Source organism: Pipistrellus kuhlii, unplaced genomic scaffold (genome assembly GCF_014108245.1).
Source record: "Pipistrellus kuhlii isolate mPipKuh1 unplaced genomic scaffold, mPipKuh1.p scaffold_m20_p_6, whole genome shotgun sequence".
NCBI classification, from domain to species: domain Eukaryota; kingdom Metazoa; phylum Chordata; class Mammalia; order Chiroptera; family Vespertilionidae; genus Pipistrellus; species Pipistrellus kuhlii.
In genome coordinates, this window is record NW_023425562.1 from 44044621 (window position 1) to 44051157 (window position 6537).

A 6537-nucleotide genomic window follows, 5' to 3' on the forward strand; every position below is an offset into this window, starting at 1 on the left:
CACACACTCAGACCCCAGCCCGAATCAGGCCTGCAACTCAGGTCTCGAACCTGGACCCTTTGGGTTCTAGAAGCAACAGTCCAACCACTGAACCAAACCAGTCAGGGCCAAAACACGAATTTAAAAGAATATATGCACCCCTATGTTCATTGCAGTTATTTACAATAGCCAAATATGGAAGCAATTCAAGTGCCCATCAATAGATGAGTAGATTTAAAAAGTTGTGGTACATACCCTGTTTCTCCAAAAATAAGACAGTGTTTTATATTAATTTTTTCTCCCAAAGTTGCGCTAGGTCTTATTTTCAGGGGTTGCCTTATCTTTCCATGCGCTAGGTCTTATTTTCGGAGGATGTCTTATTTTCAGGGAAACACGGTATATGCAATGCAATATTACTCAGCTATAACAAAAGAATGACGTCTTCCCATTTACAACAGCATGGAGGGACCTATGGTATTATGTTAAGTGAAATAAGTCAGTCAGAGTAACACAAATACCATATGATTTCACTTATATGTGGACTCTAAAGAAAAAAATAAATGAACAAACAAAATTGAAACATACTCCTAGATACAGAGACCTGACCTGTGGTTGCCAGAGGAGGTGGGGTTGGGAGTAAAAGAGTTGAAGGGATTAAGAAGTAGATTGGTAGTTGCAAAATAATCATGGGGATATAAAAGTACAACATAGGGAATATAGTCAATAATATTGTAATAACTATGTATGGTGTCAGGTGGGTGCTAGAATTTCAGAAAAAGTTTGTGATTCTGACCACAAAAGTAAATTATAGTACTGTACTTAATCTAGCTCTGGTTCTTGTCATTTAGCATTACACAGTCACCTAGCCTTTTTATCCGCCAGGAATTTTGTTTACTCTTTGAAGTTATTTATAACCAGAACACCTCCTCCAAGGGGAAAATTTTTTTTTAAAGAAAAAGCATTGCTTGGAATATTTAGAATCCAAAATATAGGAAGGGGGTAGAGATGGTATAAGAAATTATTAAATTGGGAGGAGGAGAGGGCTAATGTAGAAACTATTGCATGCATGGTGTTCATAATCTGAAAGATGCTATGTTCCCTTTTACTTAGAATAATGAAACTTTGAGTTGGGTGGAAAGAAGATTAAGGATCCACAATGTGACTCAAACCTTGTTCCACCTCCAAACCTTCCAACTTGAAGGTGAGAGGAGAGACAGAAAGAAAATGAGAGTTCATAAATAGGCAGTGTCCTTAACACCAGATCAACTGGAATCTGGTAGTTGAAATAATACATTGATAGGGCCATGAAACTTGTACCTAGAGTTTACTAGTATTGTAAAATGTCATTAGACCACTTGAGCCAGCACACACTATACTGAAATAAGAAAAGGATTTCAGTACAGGATAAATATTTTCCAGACACCCATGAAATAGCTTCTACTTTATTATTTTTTTTAAATATATTTTATTGATTTTTCACAGAGAGGAAGGGAGAGAGATAGAGAGCTAGAAACATCAATGAGAGAGATACATCGACCAACTGCCTCTTGCACACCCCCTACTGGGGATGTTCCCCCAACCAATGTACATGCCCTTGACCAGAATCGAACCCGGGACCTTTCAGTCCGCAGACCGACGCTCTACCACTGAGCCAAACCGGTTTCAGCTAGGTAAACCCTGTTTGCATCCTCAGATCCAAGATAAAAGTAATTATCTTTGGAATTTTTTTCTAATATGAATAGTTGGAGTTTTAACAAAGGCATGAATTGATAGCTGGGATGCCTTCAGTCTGTTAAGGACTCAGCTGCGTCCAGAAATGAACTTAGAAAGATGCAATATACAATGTAATACATTTAGTTAGTACATTATGAACAGGAATCTAATTATAGTTTCACATTTTTATATCCCTTGAGCTACTAGTGGTTTACCATGACTAAATTGCTCACTATTTACTCATTCTTTTTTTTTTTTTTTTTTTTTTTACTAAGAGGGATCCATTTAGCAAATTACTGCTCTGGTGCACTAAATGAGCCCCAGGTGGCCAAACTGAATTCATATGTTTTCTGCTCACTGGCAGGATGAGACCTCCTGAGCTGGCTAAAGCTTTACCCCGCCCTTCTGAGAACTCTTCCAGAGCCTAGATTAACATTACTGCCTTCGGTAGTCCATTTTATAGATACAGTTTGACAGCTTTTCAGATTTTAGTGTACCATTTTTAATCCCATAATCCTTTGGGGTTTTTTTATTTATTATTATTTCTCACATCCTGCCTCGTAGAAATAAACATATGTTGAAGGTCACAACAATGAAGTATAGATCGGATAAAGACCATGGAATCCCAGTGCTTCTGGTAACAATGTAAATTACCTGGAGCTTTTATGTGTCAGCATCATTTACCCCCACTAAAGAGAATGAACAAAAATGCCTGCAAGAAATCTTATATATAGGCATTGTTATTTCCTTTTCATCTTTAGTTAAAATTTATCTATTCTCTTCTTTTATATACACAGTTCTTGTTTTAGGCAAATGGGAATTATAAGAACTTAGATATATAAATTATATATTAAGGTATGAATATTTCTTCCCAGGCTATTCTTCGTTCTTTCTCTTATATATGACTTTATCATACAATTGCTTTAAATACTGGGTTTCTAAATTATTACTACACTCAAAATGTCTTAATTTTTAGAAATTGATAAATAGCCAGCTTTTTAGAAATGCATTTTGGATTCTAACAAGTGCCTAATACCTCTTTCCATTCATATCTAACATAAATCCTTCCTACATCATTCCAAGGAAGATTTTCCCCGAATCTTCTTTAATAATATGCAAAGTTGGATGTCATAAGTTCTTCTACTATTACACTAGTTAAGTATGACCTTGGGAAGATATTTGACCTCAAGGAGGCTTCAGTTACTTATTTATGAAATGAAGGATCAAATTAGGTAGTGTCTCTAAAATCTCTTCTAGCTCAAAACATCTTTTTTCTGATTCTGGCTAAAAACAAATCGTCTAACTTGAGATATTGGCAAATGTTTTTGTCAGTCACAAAAGAAAGACTTTCGCATTTAAATGCTATTAATTTGAAATTTAAAAAAAGCTTTTAAGACTGCTTCTTGCCATTTAAAAGAATTTTGAATGCATTTAAAGTAACAGCAGGTTTATTCTGACATTTAAGAAAACTGCTGGGTTTCCAGTCCTTTGAAATATGAATTTGTCATGAATAGGAACCAATCCATGACAGCAAGAATCACAGCTTCAGATTCCCAAACTCGAGTCTTTATCAGTTTTCCCTTTTATGGTCACAGATGGGTAGAAATCTCATTAGCACAGCGTAAGGTCACAGAAACTAGAATACCAGCCCCAGTGAGCACATGTGCACCAGGGGACATGGACAGGCATGTTGACAGCAGCCACAGTTCACATACCAAAACCTGCAATCAACCCAAATATCCATCAACAGCAGAACGGACACATAAGGGTAGTATAGTCCTAGGTTGAAATATCAACACAGCAACAAAAAAGGAATAAATGATTACAATGCTAGACAAGCATGTTTCTTAAAAGAAGCCAGACACATGATTCCATTTATATCAAATTCAGGAACAAGCCAAACTATTATGTATTTTTGGAGGATGCAATTTAGGTAGCAAAACTGAAATGAAAAGAAAAGAAAGCAAATTACACAAACCAACTTGGTAGAAGAGAGTGAGATGTGACTAGGAAAGGAGATATGGGGGTCTCTGGGGCTCTGACAGCGGTTTGTGTTTGAACTGAGGTGGTTACCTGGGTCTCTGTTTTAAAAATAATGTACATTTGTACTTTATACACTTTCCTGTTTGTTTTATGCACCATAACAAATGGGACTTTAAATTTTTTAAAGATCAACTGTATAATTTTGTACAATCTGAACACACTATGTTTTGTCAATAAACTTAGGTTGTTTCCCACCACTTGTTTAATTCACTTAGGATTCTATTTATCAATTAAATCAATTGCTAAATTGTCAATCTAATGTAATTTAAGAGAGAACTTTAAACATTACCTTCAAACTAAGAGTTCATTGTAGAAAGTGTTGACAATGTTGAAAACTCTAAAGATGCAAGAATGAACAACAAAAAAATCTAACAACCCAAAGTTATTGTCATATTTTCTCCCAGATATTTTCTATGCATTTTAATGTTGTAGAGAGCATGATGTACTTACAATTTTTCTATTCTGCCTTTCTCTCTCAAAACTACGCTAGAAACACTTTCCCGTGTTATTTAAAAAAAAAAAAAAAAAAAACTTACCTTAAACATAATTTTAAATCTCTAGATGAGCCAGGACCGGTTTGGCTCAGTGGATAGAGCGTCGGCCTGCGGACTGAGGGGTCCCGGGTTCGATTCCGGGCAAGGGCATGTACCTTGGTTGTGGGCACGTCCTCAGTGGGGGCTGTGCAAGAGGCGGCTGATCGATGATTCTCTCTCATCGATGTTTCTAACTCTCTATCCCTCTCTCTTCCTTTCTGTAAAAAAAAATAATAATAAAATAAATAAATAAATAAATAAATCTCTAGATGAAAATGCGTCATTTGAGAGAACCATAATTTATTTAAACTCTCCATAAGGTGTGAATTAATGACCAAGTAGGATACTATGCTGGCCCTCAGTGTTTTGATGCTATTTTTTGTACTATTCTATTTGTGGTAATAAGAATATGGTTATAGCCAATATTGCTACAGTCATCTTTCCTTATCTCCCCATCCTGCAACCACAGTTTAGCAACACTTAAATCAGACAGTGTCTGAAGTCCTTTGTAGATCAGCTTCTGAGGAAGTGAAAATGAGAAAACATTACCAAGTGCCTCTAACATGCTAGGGTATGGTGGCCAGATTTAGCAAATAAAAATACAGGCAACTAGTAATTAAACTATTCGAACATGTTAATATGGGGGAAAAATCACGTGTGGTTTCTCTGAAATTTGAATTTAACCGGCAGCCCCATCCTGGAGCACTGCCACACTTGTCATATATATTTTCTAACTTAATCCCTTTGACCTTTTAAGAGTTAAATTCCCATTGTAAAGAAGAGCTCAGAAAGGTTCATCATCTTTTCTAAGGTGACACAGCTTGAAAGAAGCAAAGCAAGGGTAGAAACCCAAGCTGACACCAAAATTAGGGCTCCAAATTTTGTATCCTACCCTCTTGTGCTTGAGTAATAGGGACCCAATTCTCCCTAGGTGAGAGAGGGTGTTTTTGGTCTTCATTTGCTGGCATTATTTCTTTTTAAAAATTTGCTCATCGCTCGTAAGTATTGTTATGTTAAAAACAAACACTAATTTAAACAACATGATTACTACACCCTGGTGACAGGACATGATTTTAAAACAAGGCCCAAGAAAAGAGGCTTTTGTTCAACCAGAGCAGCAAGAGTGAGCTCTGACACTCCCTTCCCCACCCATTCTCCCATCACACATTCTGCTCACAGTCAAATGAGATCATTTATTATACCTTAATCACTCCTAGAAACCTCAAGAGTATCTGTTTTCTGATGTGCTTTTTAATTTTATTTTTTCATATTTCTGATTAAATAAATAACATAAAGGGCCACCCTTCCAGAACTGGCTCCTCTGCAGTTTGGGAGGACGCAGGACCACAGTGTACATTATCTTCATCTTCCCCTTCTGAGGCATATCCCAACTCATAGTGTGACACCAGCCAGAATGGTCTCTCTGGCTTCTCCTCATTGATCCCTTTAGCCTACTGCTTCCTTTCTCCACCCGCAGATTCTTTTCAGACAAGCCATTTGGCACAGAGATTGACCACCTCTCTGAGCAGAAGATGAAGCTTCCCCTAGGCCCTGAAATAAGGAGGTGCCAGAGGGGACAGTGTCAGAGGGGAGTGGGTGTCAGAGGGGAGTGGGTGTCAGAGGAAAGTGGGTATCAGAGGAGAGTGGGTATCAGAGGAGAGTGGGTGTCAGAGGGGAGTGGGTGTCAGAAGGAGAGTTGGTGATGGAGGGGAGTAAGTAATGGAGGGGAGTGGGTGTCAGAGGGGAGTGGGTGTCAGAGGGGAGTGGGAGGTGGAGAAGAGTAGGTTTTGAAGGGGTATGGGAGGGTGGGTGCAGAAGGGGTGCAGGTGTCAGAGGTGAGTGGGTATTGAAGGCAAGTGGGTGTTGGAGGGGAGTGCAAGCAGGAGCTAAAACAGGAAAAGATGCTATGTTCCTGAGATGCCCATGGATGTGGCTCCATGAAAGGCCCAGGTGAGATACATAGTAGAGCTTTGAAGACTCCACAGTGCCACCCATGAGGCCCCCAGTCCTTGCTCCAGGAAAGCATATCTGGCCAATGGCATCTAGCTCTGAACCAAGAGGGTCAGAGGTTCTCTCTCCCGCACAGAGGGAAGCAGGTGTCAGACTCACAGCAGAATGTGCCAGCAGCTAGCAGCCACACTTCCCCTTCGGAAGCCCTGAGAACCCCACCAACCCCCAGAGCAACTCCGAGCCCTGGCATCCTGGCCAAGCTGGCACACTTGCCAAGTTCAACCCACTTACAGACAAGCAAGGTAGTTGGCCAGGAAGC

General features: G+C 38.9%; 1 long non-coding RNA gene across 1 annotated transcript; it reads left to right on the top strand.

The window, feature by feature from the left end:
- Positions 1 to 382: 382 nt before the first annotated feature.
- LOC118708476 lies at positions 383 to 2342 on the top strand. The gene is made up of 2 exons (XR_004984577.1): positions 383 to 1180; positions 2257 to 2342. It is a non-coding gene; the product is annotated as an uncharacterized LOC118708476 (long non-coding RNA).
- Positions 2343 to 6537: the final 4195 nt, after the last annotated feature.